The 20,099-nt window shown below is 46.2% G+C and overlaps 2 non-coding genes and 2 pseudogenes across 2 annotated transcripts; all 4 read left to right on the top strand.

The window, feature by feature from the left end:
• The first annotated feature begins 5,348 nt into the window (after positions 1 to 5,348).
• On the top strand, positions 5,349 to 5,526 carry LOC143727331 (U2 spliceosomal RNA; annotated as a pseudogene).
• A 434-nt stretch (positions 5,527 to 5,960) lies between these two features.
• LOC143726710 (U1 spliceosomal RNA) lies at positions 5,961 to 6,124 on the top strand. The gene has a single exon (XR_013198945.1). It is a non-coding gene; the product is annotated as a U1 spliceosomal RNA (small nuclear RNA).
• Positions 6,125 to 12,730: 6,606 nt separating this feature from the next.
• LOC143727330 (U2 spliceosomal RNA) lies at positions 12,731 to 12,908 on the top strand (annotated as a pseudogene).
• Positions 12,909 to 13,342: 434 nt separating this feature from the next.
• LOC143726708 (U1 spliceosomal RNA) lies at positions 13,343 to 13,506 on the top strand. The gene has a single exon (XR_013198942.1). It is a non-coding gene; the product is annotated as a U1 spliceosomal RNA (small nuclear RNA).
• Positions 13,507 to 20,099: the final 6,593 nt, after the last annotated feature.

Raw genomic sequence — 20,099 nt, 5'->3', positions numbered from 1 at the left:
CAAGCGGCTTTTAATTGACGACTCGTTCTACGAGGAATCTTCTGGTTTTAAGGTAAGCAGGTTTTAATTTATTTATTGTATATTTATTGTTGGGTTTTAGCCGCAGCAGGCTAGTGGTGCCTCCAACATGTCGGCTGCTCGTGCCGGCATGAGGAGGCACCACAGCGTGCGTTTTAAATTTAAACCAAAAGAGGATGGCACTCTCCAGGTCATGTCCAGGCTGGACTTTTCTAGGAAGTGCATCCAACAGTTACTCGGTTTTAAGGTTGTGGACATAAACTGCCTGTTGACTCTGCCCCTGAATCATGGCTTTGATGTAAGTTTTGCTTCTGCTTCCTTGCTAAGTACTTTTTGGACTCGATTTGAAATGTGTAAAGCCAATTTCTCCATGTTCACTGTGGAAAAACTGACTGATAATTCACTGAAAGTTGTGATTGTCAGGATGTTTAATGAAACAGTTAGTGGAGAAGATATTTCTGTATGGTTGGCAAGATATTGCTCTATTCGTGGACAACCAGTCAAGGTTTTAGATGAAGACGGTATCTGGAGCTGTGCGTGGAGAGTGCCCATTAAACAATGGGCAGATCCCAACAGCTACCATGGCCTGAGTCAAATACCTTCTATGATTGTGTTGGGAGAGAATAGAGGCTACATCCATTACCAAGGGATGCCCAAGCTATGCCGCAAGTGTGGCAAACTTGGACATCTCGCCGAGGCATGCCAAGAAGTAGTGTGTAGGAAGTGCAGAGAAATTGGGCACATTTTTGAAGAGTGCCAAAATGGCAGAAAGTGCAACCTCTGTGGAGAATCATCCCATCTCTACAGAGACTGCCCTAAAAGTTTTGCCAACAAGTTAAAAAGCAACAAAATGGCCGCCCCACCCAAAGAACAAACAATTGAGGAGGCGGGCCCCGAGGTTTCGGCGGGAAATTCAAACCCCCAGCCAGCCTCAGGGATTGGACAGGAAGGAGGAAGTGGGGCGGCCACAGGGGCGGAGTCAATTCTGGCAGTTGGTGAGGGGGAGGAAGCCAATCCTCAAAATGAAATTGAAAAAGAAGACAGTATGGAGGATGAAGAGGAGGAAATGGCTTCCTCCCTAGTAACCGTGTCTGAGGTTAGTGTGTCCACGAGTGGGAGTGAAACAGATGTTTCGCTCCCCAATGCTCAAGTGCAGAAAAGAACTGCGAGATCTCCTCTGGTTCAAACAGAGGAGAAAAAGCTGCGGGTAGCGCATCGGCTAGATAGTTCCCCCATGGAAGATCTAGACCGTATGTGGCCCGCAGAATCTCCTAATGAAGTCTCTTTTCTGCATTTCAAGCTAAGAACATCATCGCCAAAGGATTCGCAAGAGGCCTTCTCTGCGAGCCCTGAGGCGTCAAGCACTTGCCCCCCTGATCCCAGCTCATCTGGGGAAAAGGGAAGGCAAGTGCAACAAGAAATAACATGATTTTAATTATATCTCTGTAGTCCCTTGGTTGCTTTTAAATGTCTCACACCCTTTTAACCATACTGCTCATGGCTCTCACTATCTCCACAATCAATGTGAGAAGTGTGAAGAGCAATATACGAGCACAGAGTGTGTTATCCTTTTTAAAATCTTTTAAGTCAGATGTGTTTTTATTGCAAGAATGTGGTCTGCCTTTTTTAACAAATTACAGGAAGTGGGAGGAGATTTGGACCCCAGGACTTTCCATCTGGAGTGGGTCCAATTTTAACAAAAATGACGGTGTTGCTATTTTAGTAAAAAATCCCCATGTTTTGGTGAAGGGCAGCACTGTGGTGAGGGATGGGCGGGCAATTTTAGCTAATCTGACTTTTTTAGGTAAGGATTTTAACATTTTAAATGTGTATGGTTTTACAGGTAAAAACAACAGGTATGAGCTTTTAGAAGACCTGCAGCCCCACATGCTCGGGAGGGCTCCCCTAGTGGTAGCAGGGGATTTTAATTGTGTTTTATCAAGACAGGATAGAAAGAGGGTAGGAGAGGATTTTAAGGTCGACAAGACATCGGTTTTATTACAAAATATAGTCAAAGATTTTAAGTTAGTTGACTGCTTTAAAACAATGCATCAAAGAGAGGAGGGCTTCACCTGGTTCAGTGGTGATGGCGCCAGAGCCTCTCGAATTGACTATGTTTTTACAAGGGACTGCCCGCCGACCGATGCTACATTGAGCCCCCTCTTCTTTTCTGATCACATGATGCTCTCCTGCACCCTTTCACTACCCACGGGTGTGACCGTAGGGGGAGGGCTGTGGAAGCTGAACTGCTCCCTATTAGAGGATGAGGAAGTGATTAGTGAATATAGGGAGCAGTTCAGCCAATGGCAGACCCTCCAAGACTTTTTCGACTCACGTGCACAGTGGTGGGAGATGGTGAAACAAAGGACAGGACGGTTTTTTAAACAAATTGGAAAAGAAAAAAAGAATAAAGAAAAAAGACGCATGATGGGGCTGCAAAAAAGACTGCAGAGATATTTTAACCTTTTAAACAGTGGATTGGATTTTACAGAAGAAATTAAAGAAGTAAAGAAAGAAATGTCAGATTTGTCCGAAACAAAGACTAAAGGTGTCATTTTAAGATGTAAGGAGAGAGAAATAGAAGAAGGGGAAAAGTGTACTAGATATTTTTTTAAAAAGACAATAACACGGGGAGGGTCAATTAATACTTTAAAAACTTTTACAGGTGGGGAGGTAAATACAACAGATCTGATTTTAGGGGAAATTGAAAGTTTTTACAATAATTTATACAGCACTAAAGAGGTACACAATGGCATCTTAGAGGAAGTTTTAGGGTTTTTAGATAAAAAGGTAAAGAGTCCAGATGTGCTTTTATCCCAAGATTTTACTCTTTTAGAAATGCACAAAGCGCTAAAAGGTTTTAAAAAGGGGAAGTCCCCAGGCTTGGATGGACTCCCCTTTGAGTTTTATCTGACTTTCTGGGACATTTTAGCACACGACTTATTGACAGTTTTTAAAGAACTTGAGACTCTTGACAGACTTCCAGACAGCTTTAGAGTAGGGATAGTTACATTACTATACAAAAAAGGGGACAAGACTGACCTGAGAAACTGGCGACCAATCACTCTTTTAAATTATGATTGTAAACTTTTTAGTAAGATTTTAGCTACACGTATGTCGACTGTTTTAGAGGACGTAATCCACCTGGATCAAGCATGCGCTGTGCCCGGCAGGAAGATCACGGACAGCCTGGTACTGATCAGAGACGCCATCTGTTTTGCGAGAGACAGAAACATTCGGCTAGTAGTCCTAAATTTAGATTTCGAAAAAGCCTTTGATCGCGTCTCGCACCAGTACCTGTTCCAGGTACTGGAAAAAATGGGGTTTCCTGGGAGGTTTATAGCCTGGGTGGGACTGCTGTACAACGATCTGTCTAGCAGAATTTTGGTTAACGGGCATTTATCCAAAGCTGTAAAACTCTACAGCGGCGTCCGTCAGGGGTGTCCTTTATCTCCCCTTCTGTATGTGGCTTGTATTGAGCCACTGGCACAAATCTTGAGAAGGGATAAATGGATTAAAGGACTAGACATCCCAGGGACTGGTGGACTGACGGCGACCTGTGTTTTATATATGGATGACGTGACCCTTTTAGCGACTGACCTTTTATCAGTACGAAGAGCAATGGACTTGACTGACTGGTACGGTCGGGCCTCGGGCGCCAAGCTCAATAGGAGTAAGTCCGAGGCCCAGCTCTTCGGGCCGTGGGGGAACGTGGACACAGTTGGACTAGATTTGGATTTTAAAGACAATGATTTGAAAATTTTAGGTGTAAAATTTGACAGAGAGGGTGGAGGACAAGGAAACTGGACTGACATGTTAGGGAAAGTCAGGCAAAGACTGGGCTTTTGGGGACTGAGACAATTGACGTTTGAAGGCAAGATTTTAATTTTTAAAGCTGTGATTTTACCACTGATTTTACTTGTCTGTTCTGTTTTTAGTCCCCCAAGACGATTCCTGGCCAACCTGGAGAGGGCGGTATTTTATTTCCTGTGGGGGTCCAAGTGGGAACGACTAAAGAGGGAGGTCGTCAAAAAGAAAAAAGAGAATGGCGGGAAAGGCCTCCCAGACCCCCACCTGTTTTTAGGCAGCCGCTTTGCCGCCCTCCACATCCAGTACGCACTGACCCCATCCAGAGAACACAAGACAGCAGCCATGACCCGATTCTGGATGGGGTCATACCTAAGAACTTTGAAAATTTTACCCATTGATCTTAAAAGTCCTGTGTCTTTTAATTTGTCAAAAGAGCATAGTTTTATTAAGAAATTTTTAAAGAAATATCTTTTAGAGACAAATGATGCCACCATTTTAACTAACCATAAGTCTCTTATCTCTCTTGTGCAGGATCGAGAATCGGTGAGCCCGGTTCCAGGCCTCACACTAGGTGAGGCCAAAGATGTTTGGAGGAACGCAGCCCACCCAGCTCTCCAGAACAGGCTTAAAGACTTGTCGTGGATGGTGGCTCATGAGATCCTCCCGGTCAGGGCGGTTATGCACTCCAGAGGCATGGCCAAAAACTCCACCTGCCCACGGTCCGGATGTGGTTCCCCGGAGACCGTTCAACATCTGCTCTGGGAGTGCGGCGCTGCGCGGGACCTGTGGGCCAAGACAGGCCCCCTGTTTTTCCCGTGCCTGCCAGCGGGTGGGGCCCAGGTGGACTATAAGCTCGCCATCCTGGGGGTGGGTCAGGGCTTGAAGGAGTTGACACCACCAACGTTTGCCTCGCTCTGGCTCACCCTCAACCACATCAAGGATGCCATCTGGGTCACCAGAAACCTGCTGGTGGGGAAACGCGTGACGGTCCCCCTCCACGCGTGCGAGCAGAGGATAACATCAACGCTGCAGGGTGGGCCGCACGTCGTTATTCGGATGGGGGGGCCGAGGTCACACGGAGAAGGTCCCGGCCGCCACCGTACCTGGCCGCCCGTAGATGCACCCTCACCACTCTGGCTACGGGAACAGCGGGCCAGCGGGCCGGAGGAGAGGGGATCTCCGCTGGGCACTGGAAGCGAGGAGTCTGGGGCCTGTTCTGGAGACCTGGAGTGAATGGACATTCTTGATAGGGACTCACCCTCGATCCTGTACAAGAGATGTTTTATTTGGCATATTTTATTGTTTTATTGTTTTATATTTGCATTCCTATTTTATTTTAATCCATTTTACCTTTACTTTAAAACAACACACAACATACATGGACTTTTACACAACACATCAACATAACTGATTTTTAACTGTAACTTATGTCCTTTTTGTTGTTTTAAGATATGTGCAAAAATGTGATTTTATAAGGAAAAAATGGATATTGAAAGAATGGAATGAAACAATGTGACAATAAACTTTTTTCGAAAGAAAAAAAAATCTGTTCTTATCAGTTTAATATCTGATACGTGCCCTACCCGGGCACCATATATTAAATTGATTTTTGGAACTGGGAGATGGAAGAGGGGCTTGCTCCGTCCACTCCACGCATCGACCCGGTATTGCAGTACTTCTGGGAACGGTGCACCCCCAAAAACTGTGTTCAATGAAAGAGATGTTTTAGTCTTGTGTGGCAGCAGGTGTTAATGGAAGTAACGTATATTGCTGTGTATGGGTGCTTTAAAGGTGTTGTAGGTGATCATATGCTATACAGGTAATGGTGGTGTGAGAGGGAAAAAAAAACAACAACTCTGTTCTTATCTCGTTTAACATCTGATTCGTCCACTATCCGGTGACCGCGTATGAAATTGATTTTTGGCTCATGGATCCGGAGCATGAAAACAACATCATCCACAACAACAACAGCAAAAGAGCCCGACTCTGCAGGTTTTTGATGTCTCTCTCTTATCCCTTGGAGTTTTTACGAATGAGCTGATGAGTTGAATCAGGTGTGTGTTTGATTGTCCGACCGTTGGTGAGGATTGCGGAGAGGGACACGGTGCCTCTGACGGGAGGCCTGGGAATTCATACTTACCTGGCAGGGGAGACACCATGATCAGGAAGGTGGTTCACCCAGGGCGAGGCTCGGCCATTGCACTCCGGTTGTGCTGACCCCTGCGAATTCCCCAAATGTGGGAATCTCGACTGCATAATTTATGGTAGTGGGGGACTGCGTTCGCGCTCTCCCCTGGACACACTGGTTAAAAGAGCAGATTGTTCGAGTTCCTCTTCTTCTGGTAGTTAACGACCTAGGAAGTCCAGGGAATTGAACTGCAGTGGTTGATCGAGAGATGTAAAACTCTCAACCTAGGACCAGTCTGCAAAAGTAGGGCTGTTTTTTAGTTTTTTTTTTCATCATTCTTCAAATAATCTCCATTATTCAACCAGCGCTTTTATTGGCAGCAGTGGTCCTAGAAGCAAAGTTGTTCCGAATGAGGAGTTCTATCATGTGGTATTAATACCTTGTGCATGTGTGAAAAATCACCTGACATACAGTCGCCTATGGCCGTATTCATGTTGTTGTTTTTACTGTTTACAGCGCCACCAAGTGGCCAGTCGCCACATCCCTTTTCACCTGAGCACAGGCTGAGCCCGTGCACAGGTGTACCGACTTGGGTGTAATTGTCTCATTCCGTTGGAGAGTTATGGCCATTTAAGTAAAGCCCGCCTCGCCCACTCCCAACGTTTTGGCATCCCGTCGCCAACGTGAATCGAAATTCCGACTTTTTTCCCCATCGCTGTCGGCAATCAGACTCCAGGGAATCTTTCTGCACCGGTTTGGGTCAGATCGGGCGAAAGACCTAGGACTAGTGTGCAAAAGTAGCTTTTTCACAAAATCCCAAATACCCGAAAATCTCGCCAGCGCAACCATCGAATCCGAGGCCTGCGTCTTGTTCGGCCCGAGCCAAGGATTCCGGTGATGTAAGACACTTGGGTCTGCGACGGACGGTTCAGGAGTTACGAGGCATTTCGTACTTCTGATCGCTGCAGCGCCACCTTGGGGCCGATTGGGCCGAGCCTTGGTGATGTTGTAGACCGGGCGGGTACTACCATCCCTCAAGAGTTTCAAGTCTCTACGACGTACGCTTTGGTCTGCCCGCTCACTTTTAGGGCAGAATGTTTGTTGGTCCAAAATCCCAGGTTGCACTCCAAAGTGTCGTGTTGTGCGCTCTGCTGTGATCCATTTTCGGTGTCAACAGTCAAGCTGAGCTTGTATTGCTGTGAGCTGAGCTTGTTTGCTGGCGACCTTTAGACCCTCTCGCCACGGCCCAGGTGGGCGTGGCCTTTGACGGCTCCCCCGCCTCTGCGTCATTGTGTCATCGCTTCTCGGCCTTTTGGCTAAGATCAAGTGTCTGGTCCTAAGGTAGAGACAGCGATCGCCTCTTGTTGGACTTGGTCTCGTGTGTTGCTTGTCACACGGGACACACACCCTTCAGGAGGTACATTGACAAGCGGCTTTTAATTGACGACTCGTTCTACGAGGAATCTTCTGGTTTTAAGGTAAGCAGGTTTTAATTTATTTATTGTATATTTATTGTTGGGTTTTAGCCGCAGCAGGCTAGTGGTGCCTCCAACATGTCGGCTGCTCGTGCCGGCATGAGGAGGCACCACAGCGTGCGTTTTAAATTTAAACCAAAAGAGGATGGCACTCTCCAGGTCATGTCCAGGCTGGACTTTTCTAGGAAGTGCATCCAACAGTTACTCGGTTTTAAGGTTGTGGACATAAACTGCCTGTTGACTCTGCCCCTGAATCATGGCTTTGATGTAAGTTTTGCTTCTGCTTCCTTGCTAAGTACTTTTTGGACTCGATTTGAAATGTGTAAAGCCAATTTCTCCATGTTCACTGTGGAAAAACTGACTGATAATTCACTGAAAGTTGTGATTGTCAGGATGTTTAATGAAACAGTTAGTGGAGAAGATATTTCTGTATGGTTGGCAAGATATTGCTCTATTCGTGGACAACCAGTCAAGGTTTTAGATGAAGACGGTATCTGGAGCTGTGCGTGGAGAGTGCCCATTAAACAATGGGCAGATCCCAACAGCTACCATGGCCTGAGTCAAATACCTTCTATGATTGTGTTGGGAGAGAATAGAGGCTACATCCATTACCAAGGGATGCCCAAGCTATGCCGCAAGTGTGGCAAACTTGGACATCTCGCCGAGGCATGCCAAGAAGTAGTGTGTAGGAAGTGCAGAGAAATTGGGCACATTTTTGAAGAGTGCCAAAATGGCAGAAAGTGCAACCTCTGTGGAGAATCATCCCATCTCTACAGAGACTGCCCTAAAAGTTTTGCCAACAAGTTAAAAAGCAACAAAATGGCCGCCCCACCCAAAGAACAAACAATTGAGGAGGCGGGCCCCGAGGTTTCGGCGGGAAATTCAAACCCCCAGCCAGCCTCAGGGATTGGACAGGAAGGAGGAAGTGGGGCGGCCACAGGGGCGGAGTCAATTCTGGCAGTTGGTGAGGGGGAGGAAGCCAATCCTCAAAATGAAATTGAAAAAGAAGACAGTATGGAGGATGAAGAGGAGGAAATGGCTTCCTCCCTAGTAACCGTGTCTGAGGTTAGTGTGTCCACGAGTGGGAGTGAAACAGATGTTTCGCTCCCCAATGCTCAAGTGCAGAAAAGAACTGCGAGATCTCCTCTGGTTCAAACAGAGGAGAAAAAGCTGCGGGTAGCGCATCGGCTAGATAGTTCCCCCATGGAAGATCTAGACCGTATGTGGCCCGCAGAATCTCCTAATGAAGTCTCTTTTCTGCATTTCAAGCTAAGAACATCATCGCCAAAGGATTCGCAAGAGGCCTTCTCTGCGAGCCCTGAGGCGTCAAGCACTTGCCCCCCTGATCCCAGCTCATCTGGGGAAAAGGGAAGGCAAGTGCAACAAGAAATAACATGATTTTAATTATATCTCTGTAGTCCCTTGGTTGCTTTTAAATGTCTCACACCCTTTTAACCATACTGCTCATGGCTCTCACTATCTCCACAATCAATGTGAGAAGTGTGAAGAGCAATATACGAGCACAGAGTGTGTTATCCTTTTTAAAATCTTTTAAGTCAGATGTGTTTTTATTGCAAGAATGTGGTCTGCCTTTTTTAACAAATTACAGGAAGTGGGAGGAGATTTGGACCCCAGGACTTTCCATCTGGAGTGGGTCCAATTTTAACAAAAATGACGGTGTTGCTATTTTAGTAAAAAATCCCCATGTTTTGGTGAAGGGCAGCACTGTGGTGAGGGATGGGCGGGCAATTTTAGCTAATCTGACTTTTTTAGGTAAGGATTTTAACATTTTAAATGTGTATGGTTTTACAGGTAAAAACAACAGGTATGAGCTTTTAGAAGACCTGCAGCCCCACATGCTCGGGAGGGCTCCCCTAGTGGTAGCAGGGGATTTTAATTGTGTTTTATCAAGACAGGATAGAAAGAGGGTAGGAGAGGATTTTAAGGTCGACAAGACATCGGTTTTATTACAAAATATAGTCAAAGATTTTAAGTTAGTTGACTGCTTTAAAACAATGCATCAAAGAGAGGAGGGCTTCACCTGGTTCAGTGGTGATGGCGCCAGAGCCTCTCGAATTGACTATGTTTTTACAAGGGACTGCCCGCCGACCGATGCTACATTGAGCCCCCTCTTCTTTTCTGATCACATGATGCTCTCCTGCACCCTTTCACTACCCACGGGTGTGACCGTAGGGGGAGGGCTGTGGAAGCTGAACTGCTCCCTATTAGAGGATGAGGAAGTGATTAGTGAATATAGGGAGCAGTTCAGCCAATGGCAGACCCTCCAAGACTTTTTCGACTCACGTGCACAGTGGTGGGAGATGGTGAAACAAAGGACAGGACGGTTTTTTAAACAAATTGGAAAAGAAAAAAAGAATAAAGAAAAAAGACGCATGATGGGGCTGCAAAAAAGACTGCAGAGATATTTTAACCTTTTAAACAGTGGATTGGATTTTACAGAAGAAATTAAAGAAGTAAAGAAAGAAATGTCAGATTTGTCCGAAACAAAGACTAAAGGTGTCATTTTAAGATGTAAGGAGAGAGAAATAGAAGAAGGGGAAAAGTGTACTAGATATTTTTTTAAAAAGACAATAACACGGGGAGGGTCAATTAATACTTTAAAAACTTTTACAGGTGGGGAGGTAAATACAACAGATCTGATTTTAGGGGAAATTGAAAGTTTTTACAATAATTTATACAGCACTAAAGAGGTACACAATGGCATCTTAGAGGAAGTTTTAGGGTTTTTAGATAAAAAGGTAAAGAGTCCAGATGTGCTTTTATCCCAAGATTTTACTCTTTTAGAAATGCACAAAGCGCTAAAAGGTTTTAAAAAGGGGAAGTCCCCAGGCTTGGATGGACTCCCCTTTGAGTTTTATCTGACTTTCTGGGACATTTTAGCACACGACTTATTGACAGTTTTTAAAGAACTTGAGACTCTTGACAGACTTCCAGACAGCTTTAGAGTAGGGATAGTTACATTACTATACAAAAAAGGGGACAAGACTGACCTGAGAAACTGGCGACCAATCACTCTTTTAAATTATGATTGTAAACTTTTTAGTAAGATTTTAGCTACACGTATGTCGACTGTTTTAGAGGACGTAATCCACCTGGATCAAGCATGCGCTGTGCCCGGCAGGAAGATCACGGACAGCCTGGTACTGATCAGAGACGCCATCTGTTTTGCGAGAGACAGAAACATTCGGCTAGTAGTCCTAAATTTAGATTTCGAAAAAGCCTTTGATCGCGTCTCGCACCAGTACCTGTTCCAGGTACTGGAAAAAATGGGGTTTCCTGGGAGGTTTATAGCCTGGGTGGGACTGCTGTACAACGATCTGTCTAGCAGAATTTTGGTTAACGGGCATTTATCCAAAGCTGTAAAACTCTACAGCGGCGTCCGTCAGGGGTGTCCTTTATCTCCCCTTCTGTATGTGGCTTGTATTGAGCCACTGGCACAAATCTTGAGAAGGGATAAATGGATTAAAGGACTAGACATCCCAGGGACTGGTGGACTGACGGCGACCTGTGTTTTATATATGGATGACGTGACCCTTTTAGCGACTGACCTTTTATCAGTACGAAGAGCAATGGACTTGACTGACTGGTACGGTCGGGCCTCGGGCGCCAAGCTCAATAGGAGTAAGTCCGAGGCCCAGCTCTTCGGGCCGTGGGGGAACGTGGACACAGTTGGACTAGATTTGGATTTTAAAGACAATGATTTGAAAATTTTAGGTGTAAAATTTGACAGAGAGGGTGGAGGACAAGGAAACTGGACTGACATGTTAGGGAAAGTCAGGCAAAGACTGGGCTTTTGGGGACTGAGACAATTGACGTTTGAAGGCAAGATTTTAATTTTTAAAGCTGTGATTTTACCACTGATTTTACTTGTCTGTTCTGTTTTTAGTCCCCCAAGACGATTCCTGGCCAACCTGGAGAGGGCGGTATTTTATTTCCTGTGGGGGTCCAAGTGGGAACGACTAAAGAGGGAGGTCGTCAAAAAGAAAAAAGAGAATGGCGGGAAAGGCCTCCCAGACCCCCACCTGTTTTTAGGCAGCCGCTTTGCCGCCCTCCACATCCAGTACGCACTGACCCCATCCAGAGAACACAAGACAGCAGCCATGACCCGATTCTGGATGGGGTCATACCTAAGAACTTTGAAAATTTTACCCATTGATCTTAAAAGTCCTGTGTCTTTTAATTTGTCAAAAGAGCATAGTTTTATTAAGAAATTTTTAAAGAAATATCTTTTAGAGACAAATGATGCCACCATTTTAACTAACCATAAGTCTCTTATCTCTCTTGTGCAGGATCGAGAATCGGTGAGCCCGGTTCCAGGCCTCACACTAGGTGAGGCCAAAGATGTTTGGAGGAACGCAGCCCACCCAGCTCTCCAGAACAGGCTTAAAGACTTGTCGTGGATGGTGGCTCATGAGATCCTCCCGGTCAGGGCGGTTATGCACTCCAGAGGCATGGCCAAAAACTCCACCTGCCCACGGTCCGGATGTGGTTCCCCGGAGACCGTTCAACATCTGCTCTGGGAGTGCGGCGCTGCGCGGGACCTGTGGGCCAAGACAGGCCCCCTGTTTTTCCCGTGCCTGCCAGCGGGTGGGGCCCAGGTGGACTATAAGCTCGCCATCCTGGGGGTGGGTCAGGGCTTGAAGGAGTTGACACCACCAACGTTTGCCTCGCTCTGGCTCACCCTCAACCACATCAAGGATGCCATCTGGGTCACCAGAAACCTGCTGGTGGGGAAACGCGTGACGGTCCCCCTCCACGCGTGCGAGCAGAGGATAACATCAACGCTGCAGGGTGGGCCGCACGTCGTTATTCGGATGGGGGGGCCGAGGTCACACGGAGAAGGTCCCGGCCGCCACCGTACCTGGCCGCCCGTAGATGCACCCTCACCACTCTGGCTACGGGAACAGCGGGCCAGCGGGCCGGAGGAGAGGGGATCTCCGCTGGGCACTGGAAGCGAGGAGTCTGGGGCCTGTTCTGGAGACCTGGAGTGAATGGACATTCTTGATAGGGACTCACCCTCGATCCTGTACAAGAGATGTTTTATTTGGCATATTTTATTGTTTTATTGTTTTATATTTGCATTCCTATTTTATTTTAATCCATTTTACCTTTACTTTAAAACAACACACAACATACATGGACTTTTACACAACACATCAACATAACTGATTTTTAACTGTAACTTATGTCCTTTTTGTTGTTTTAAGATATGTGCAAAAATGTGATTTTATAAGGAAAAAATGGATATTGAAAGAATGGAATGAAACAATGTGACAATAAACTTTTTTCGAAAGAAAAAAAAATCTGTTCTTATCAGTTTAATATCTGATACGTGCCCTACCCGGGCACCATATATTAAATTGATTTTTGGAACTGGGAGATGGAAGAGGGGCTTGCTCCGTCCACTCCACGCATCGACCCGGTATTGCAGTACTTCTGGGAACGGTGCACCCCCAAAAACTGTGTTCAATGAAAGAGATGTTTTAGTCTTGTGTGGCAGCAGGTGTTAATGGAAGTAACGTATATTGCTGTGTATGGGTGCTTTAAAGGTGTTGTAGGTGATCATATGCTATACAGGTAATGGTGGTGTGAGAGGGAAAAAAAAACAACAACTCTGTTCTTATCTCGTTTAACATCTGATTCGTCCACTATCCGGTGACCGCGTATGAAATTGATTTTTGGCTCATGGATCCGGAGCATGAAAACAACATCATCCACAACAACAACAGCAAAAGAGCCCGACTCTGCAGGTTTTTGATGTCTCTCTCTTATCTCTTGGAGTTTTTACGAATGAGCTGATGAGTTGAATCAGGTGTGTGTTTGATTGTCCGACCGTTGGTGAGGATTGCGGAGAGGGACATGGTGCCTCTGACGGGAGGCCTGGGAATTCATACTTACCTGGCAGGGGAGACACCATGATCAGGAAGGTGGTTCACCCAGGGCGAGGCTCGGCCATTGCACTCCGGTTGTGCTGACCCCTGCGAATTCCCCAAATGTGGGAATCTCGACTGCATAATTTATGGTAGTGGGGGACTGCGTTCGCGCTCTCCCCTGGACACACTGGTTAAAAGAGCAGATTGTTCGAGTTCCTCTTCTTCTGGTAGTTAACGACCTAGGAAGTCCAGGGAATTGAACTGCAGTGGTTGATCGAGAGATGTAAAACTCTCAACCTAGGACCAGTCTGCAAAAGTAGGGCTGTTTTTTAGTTTTTTTTTTCATCATTCTTCAAATAATCTCCATTATTCAACCAGCGCTTTTATTGGCAGCAGTGGTCCTAGAAGCAAAGTTGTTCCGAATGAGGAGTTCTATCATGTGGTATTAATACCTTGTGCATGTGTGAAAAATCACCTGACATACAGTCGCCTATGGCCGTATTCATGTTGTTGTTTTTACTGTTTACAGCGCCACCAAGTGGCCAGTCGCCACATCCCTTTTCACCTGAGCACAGGCTGAGCCCGTGCACAGGTGTACCGACTTGGGTGTAATTGTCTCATTCCGTTGGAGAGTTATGGCCATTTAAGTAAAGCCCGCCTCGCCCACTCCCAACGTTTTGGCGTCCCGTCGCCAACGTGAATCGAAATTCCGACTTTTTTCCCCATCGCTGTCGGCAATCAGACTCCAGGGAATCTTTCTGCACCGGTTTGGGTCAGATCGGGCGAAAGACCTAGGACTAGTGTGCAAAAGTAGCTTTTTCACAAAATCCCAAATACCCGAAAATCTCGCCAGCGCAACCATCGAATCCGAGGCCTGTGTCTTGTTCGGCCCGAGCCAAGGATTCCGGTGATGTAAGACACTTGGGTCTGCGACGGACGGTTCAGGAGTTACGAGGCATTTCGTACTTCTGATCGCTGCAGCGCCACCTTGGGGCCGATTGGGCCGAGCCTTGGTGATGTTGTAGACCGGGCGGGTACTACCATCCCTCAAGAGTTTCAAGTCTCTACGACGTACGCTTTGGTCTGCCCGCTCACTTTTAGGGCAGAATGTTTGTTGGTCCAAAATCCCAGGTTGCACTCCAAAGTGTCGTGTTGTGCGCTCTGCTGTGATCCATTTTCGGTGTCAACAGTCAAGCTGAGCTTGTATTGCTGTGAGCTGAGCTTGTTTGCTGGCGACCTTTAGACCCTCTCGCCACGGCCCAGGTGGGCGTGGCCTTTGACGGCTCCCCCGCCTCTGCGTCATTGTGTCATCGCTTCTCGGCCTTTTGGCTAAGATCAAGTGTCTGGTCCTAGGGTAGAGACAGCGATCGCCTCTTGGAGGTTTTTCTGGCTTGGGTCCTTCAGTGACTTGAGCCCCAAACTTTTGAGAGGTACATTGATCCAGCTGCTTTTATTCCGGTTCTGTTTTAAGGTAAGACCTTTTTATCTATTTATTTATTTATTTATTGTTTTTTAAAGTTTTAGGCTGTTGGTGTCTCCACCATGTCGGCTGCCCGTGCCGGCATGAGGAGGCACCACAGCGTGCGTTTTTTATTCAAAGAAGTTGAGGGGAAGCTCCTGGGGATGTCACGTCTTGACTTCTCCAGGAAGCTGATCCAAAAAACTCTAAATTTTAAACCTGATGATCTGAATTGCATCGTGACTCTGCCCCTGAACAAAGGATTTGATGTTAGTTTTAGAGCGGTTTCCCACCTGAATGATTTCTGGCACAGATTTGAAGTAGCTAAATCCCAGCTTTCCATGTTTACTGTTGAAAAGCTCTCTGACAACACACTTAAAACTGTGATTGTTAGAATGTTTAATGAGACAGTGACTGGGGAGGACATTTGTGTCTGGCTGGGCAGATTTTGCACAGTTCGAAGCCAGCCAGTCAAGGTTTTAGATGAGGATGGTATTTGGACATGCTCCTGGCGAATTCCCATTAAACAATGGGAAGACGCTGGGGGCTACCAGGGCCTGAAGCATCTGCCTTCTATGATTGTGTTGGGTGAGAACAGAGGCTACATTCACTACCAGGGTATGCCCAAATTATGTAGAAAATGTGGAAAGTTTGGGCACTTAGCTGAAGCATGCCAGGAAATGATATGTGGGAAATGCAGAGAAATTGGTCATACTTTTGAAGAGTGTACCAATGGCAGGCGGTGCAACCTCTGTGGGGAGTCATCCCATCTCTACAGAGATTGCCCTAAAAGTTTTGCCAACAAACTGAAAGGCAACAAAATGGCCGCCCCACATGTGGAACAAACAAAAGAGCAAAGGAAGGAGGAGGCGGTCCCTGAGGTTTTGGCGGGAAATTCTATTTCCCAGCCAGCCTCAGGGAGTGGGCAGGAGGAAGGAAGTGGGGCGGCCACAGGGGCGGAGTCAAGTTTTAACAGCGAACAGAGTAAGGAAGCCGTTCCCCAACAAGAGAGAAGTGAAAACAAAATGTAGGAGGAGGAGGAGGATGCAACGGCTTCCTCACTCTACACCGTATCGGAGGTTAGTGTGGTGGATAGTGGGGGTGAATCCGAGGGTTCACTCCCCAATGCTCAGGTGCAAAAAAGGTCTGCGAGATCTCCTCTGCTTCAAACAGAGGAGAAAAGGCTGCGGGCATCGCATCGGCTAGATAGTTCCTCTTCGTTAGATCTAGACCGTATGTGGCCCGCAGAATCTCCCAATGAAGTCTCCTTTTTGCACGTTAAGCTTAGAACATCGTCACCGAAGGAGCCACAAGAGGTTCTCTCTGTGGACTCTGAGGCGGCGAGCATTTGCCCTCCTGATCCCAGTTTTTCTGGGGAAAAGGAGAAGCAAGTGCTACATGACATAACATGATTTTAATGTAATTTTCTGCAGTCTTTTGGTTTTATCCTTCTATTAATGCTTGTATTTTTAACCATACTGCTCATGGCCCTCACTATCTCTACAATCAATGTGAGAAGTGTGAGGTCTACTTTGCGAGCACAGAGTGTGTTATCCTTTTTAAAAACTTTTAAGTCAGATGTGTTTTTATTGCAAGAATGTGGTTTGCCCTTTTTAACAAATTACAGGAAGTGGGAGGAGATTTGGACCCCAGGATTTTCCATTTGGAGTGGGTCCAATTTTAACAAAAATTACGGTGTTGCTATTTTAATAAAAAATCCCAACCTTTTGGTGAAGGGCAGCACTGTGGTGAGGGACGGGCGGGCAATTTTAGCAAATCTGACTTTTTTAGGTAAGGATCTTAACATTTTAAATATGTATGGTTTTACTGAAAAAAATAACAGGTATGAGCTTTTAGAAGACTTGCAACCCCACATGCTAGGCAGGGCTCCCCTAGTGGTAGCAGGGGATTTTAATTGTGTATTATCAAAAAAGGACAGAAGGAGGGTAGGAGAGGATTTTAAGGTCGACAAGACATCGGTTTTATTACAAAATATAGTCAAAGATTTTAAGTTAGTTGACTGTTTTAAAACAATGCATCAAAGAGAGGAAGGCTTCACCTGGTTCAGTGGTGACGGTGCCAGAGCCTCTCGAATTGACTATATTTTTACCAGGGACCTCCCGCCGACCGATGCTACATTGACCCCCCTCTTTTTTTCCGACCACATGATGCTGTCTTGCACTCTTTCACTCCCCACGGGTGTGACTGCAGGGGGAGGGCTGTGGAAGCTGAACTGTTTCCTATTAGAGGACGAGGAAGTGGTTAGTGAGTATAGGGAGCAGTTCAGCCAATGGCAGACCCTCCAGGACTTTTACGACTCACGTGCACAGTGGTGGGAGATGGTGAAACAAAGGACAGGACGGTTTTTTAAACAAATTGGAAAAGAAAAAAAGAATAAAGAAAAAAGACGCATGATGGGGTTGCAAAAAAGACTGCAGAGATATTTTAACCTTTTAAACAATGGATTGGATTTTACAAATGAAATAAAAGAAGTAAAGAAAGAAATGTCAGATCTGTCTGAAACAAAGAGCAAAGGTGTCATTTTAAGATGTAGAGAAAGGGAGTTAGAGGAAGGAGAGAAGTGTACCAGGTATTTTTTTAAAAAGACAATAGCTCGGGGAGGGTCGATCAATATTTTAAAAACTTTTAGAGGGGGGGAAGTAAATACAACTGACCTGATTTTAGGGGAAATTGAAAGTTTTTACAGTAATTTATACGGCACTAAAGAGGTACACAATGGCATCTTAGAGGAAGTTTTAGGGGTTTTAGATGAAAAAGTTAAGAGTCCAGATGTGCTTTTATCCCAGGATTTTAATCTTTTAGAATTGGAAAAAGCTTTAAAGGGTTTTAAGAAGGGGAAGTCCCCGGGCATGGACGGACTCCCCTTTGAGTTTTATCTGACTTTCTGGGACATTTTAGCACATGACTTACTTACAGTTTTTAAAGAATTTGAGACTCTTGACAGACTTCCAGACAGCTTTAGAGTAGGGATAGTTACATTACTGTACAAAAAAGGAGACAAGACTGACTTGAGAAACTGGCGACCAATCACTCTTTTAAATTATGATTGTAAACTTTTTAGTAAGATTTTAGCTACACGCATGTCGACTGTTTTAGAGGACGTAATCCACCTGGATCAAGCTTGCGCTGTGCCCGGCAGGAAGATCACGGACAGCCTGGTACTGATCAGAGACGCCATCTGTTATGCGAGAGACAGAAACATTAGGCTTGTAGTCCTAAATTTAGACTTTGAAAAAGCTTTTGATCGGGTCTCGCACCAGTACCTCCTTCAGGTACTGCAAAAAATGGGCTTTCCAGAGAGGTTTATAGCTTGGGTGGGACTGCTGTATGAGGGCTTAAGCAGCAAATTTCTTGCAAATGGGCATCTTTCCAAAGCTGTAAATATCCACAGCGGTGTCCGTCAGGGGTGTCCTTTATCTCCCCTTCTGTATGTGGCTTGTATTGAGCCACTGGCACAGATCTTGAGAAGGGATAAATGGATTAAAGGACTAGATATCCCAGGAACTGGTGGACTGACGGCGACCTGCGTTTTATATATGGATGACGTGACCCTTTTAGCGACTGACTTTTTATCAGTACGAAGAGCAATGGACTTGACTGACTGGTACGGTCGGGCCTCGGGCGCCAAGCTTAACAGGAGTAAGTCCGAGGCCCTGCTCTTCGGGCCGTGGGGCGACGTGGACACAGGAGGACTAGATTTGGATTTTAAAGAAAAGGATTTGAAAATTTTAGGAGTAAAATTTGACAGGGAGGGTGGAGGACCAGGAAACTGGACTGACATGTTAGGGAAAGTCAGACAAAGACTGGGCTTTTGGGGACTAAGACAACTGACGTTAGAAGGCAAGATTTTAATTTTTAAAGCAGTGATTTTACCACTAATTTTACTTGTCTGTTCTGTTTTTAGTCCCCCAAGACGATTCCTGGCCAAGTTGGAGAGGGCGGTATTTTATTTCCTGTGGGGGTCCAAGTGGGAACGAATCAAGAGGGAGGTGGTTAAAAAGAAAAAAGAGAATGGCGGGAAAGGCCTCCCAGACCCCCACCTGTTTTTAGGCAGCCGCTTTGCCGCCCTCCATATCCAGTATGCACTGACCCCATCCAGAGAACACAAGACAGCAGCCATGACCCGATTCTGGATGGGGTCATACCTAAGAAGTTTGAAAATTTTACCCATTGATCTTAAAAGTCCAGTGTCTTTTAATTTGTCAAAAGAGCATAGTTTTATTAAGAAATTTTTAAAGAAATATCTTTTAGAAACAAATGATGCCACTGTTTTAACTAATCACAAGTCTCTCGTCTCTCTTGTGCAGGATCGAGAATCGGTGAGTCCAGTTCCAGGCCTCACACTAGGTGAGGCCAAAGACGTTTGGAGGAACGCAGCCCACCCAGCTCTCCAGAACAGGCTTAAGGACCTGTCGTGGATGGTGGCTCATGAGATCCTCCCGGTCAGGGCGGTCATGCACTCCAGAGGCATGGCCAAAAACTCCACCTGCCCACGGTCCGGATGTGGTTCCCCGGAGACCGTTCAACATCTGCTCTGGGAGTGCGGCGCTGCGCGGGACCTGTGGGCCAAGACAGGCCCCCTGTTTTTCCCGTGCCTGCCAGCGGGTGGGGCCCAGGTGGACTATAAGCTCGCCATCCTGGGGGTGGGTCAGGGCTTGAAGGAGTTGACACCACCAACGTTTGCCTCGCTCTGGCTCACCCTCAACCACATCAAGGATGCCATCTGGGTCACCAGAAACCTGCTGGTGGGGAAACGCGTGACGGTCCCCCTCCACGCGTGCGAGCAGAGGATAACATCAACGCTGCAGGGTGGGCCGCACGTCGTTATTCGGATGGGGGGGCCGAGGTCACACGGAGAAGGTCCCGGCCGCCACCGTACCTGGCCGCCCGTAGATGCACCCTCACCACTCTGGCTACGGGAACAGCGGGCCAGCGGGCCGGAGGAGAGGGGATCTCCGCTGGGCACTGGAAGCGAGGAGTCTGGGGCCTGTTCTGGAGACCTGGAGTGAATGGACATTCTTGATAGGGACTCACCCTCGATCCTGTACAAGAGATGTTTTATTTGGCATATTTAATTGTTTTATTGTTTTATATTTGCATTCCTATTTTATTTTAATCCATTTTACCTTTACTTTAAAACAACACACAACATACATGGACTTTTACACAACACATCAACATAACTGATTTTTAACTGTAACTTATGTCCTTTTTGTTGTTTTAAGATATGTGCAAAAATGTGATTTTATAAGGAAAAAATGGATATTGAAAGAATGGAATGAAACAATGTGACA

This window comes from Siphateles boraxobius, unplaced genomic scaffold, assembly GCF_051911475.1.
Source record: "Siphateles boraxobius isolate OS27281-9 unplaced genomic scaffold, OSU_SipBor_1 77, whole genome shotgun sequence".
Lineage (NCBI taxonomy): Eukaryota > Metazoa > Chordata > Actinopteri > Cypriniformes > Leuciscidae > Siphateles > Siphateles boraxobius.
This window is presented reverse-complemented; position numbering and strand designations above follow the sequence as displayed.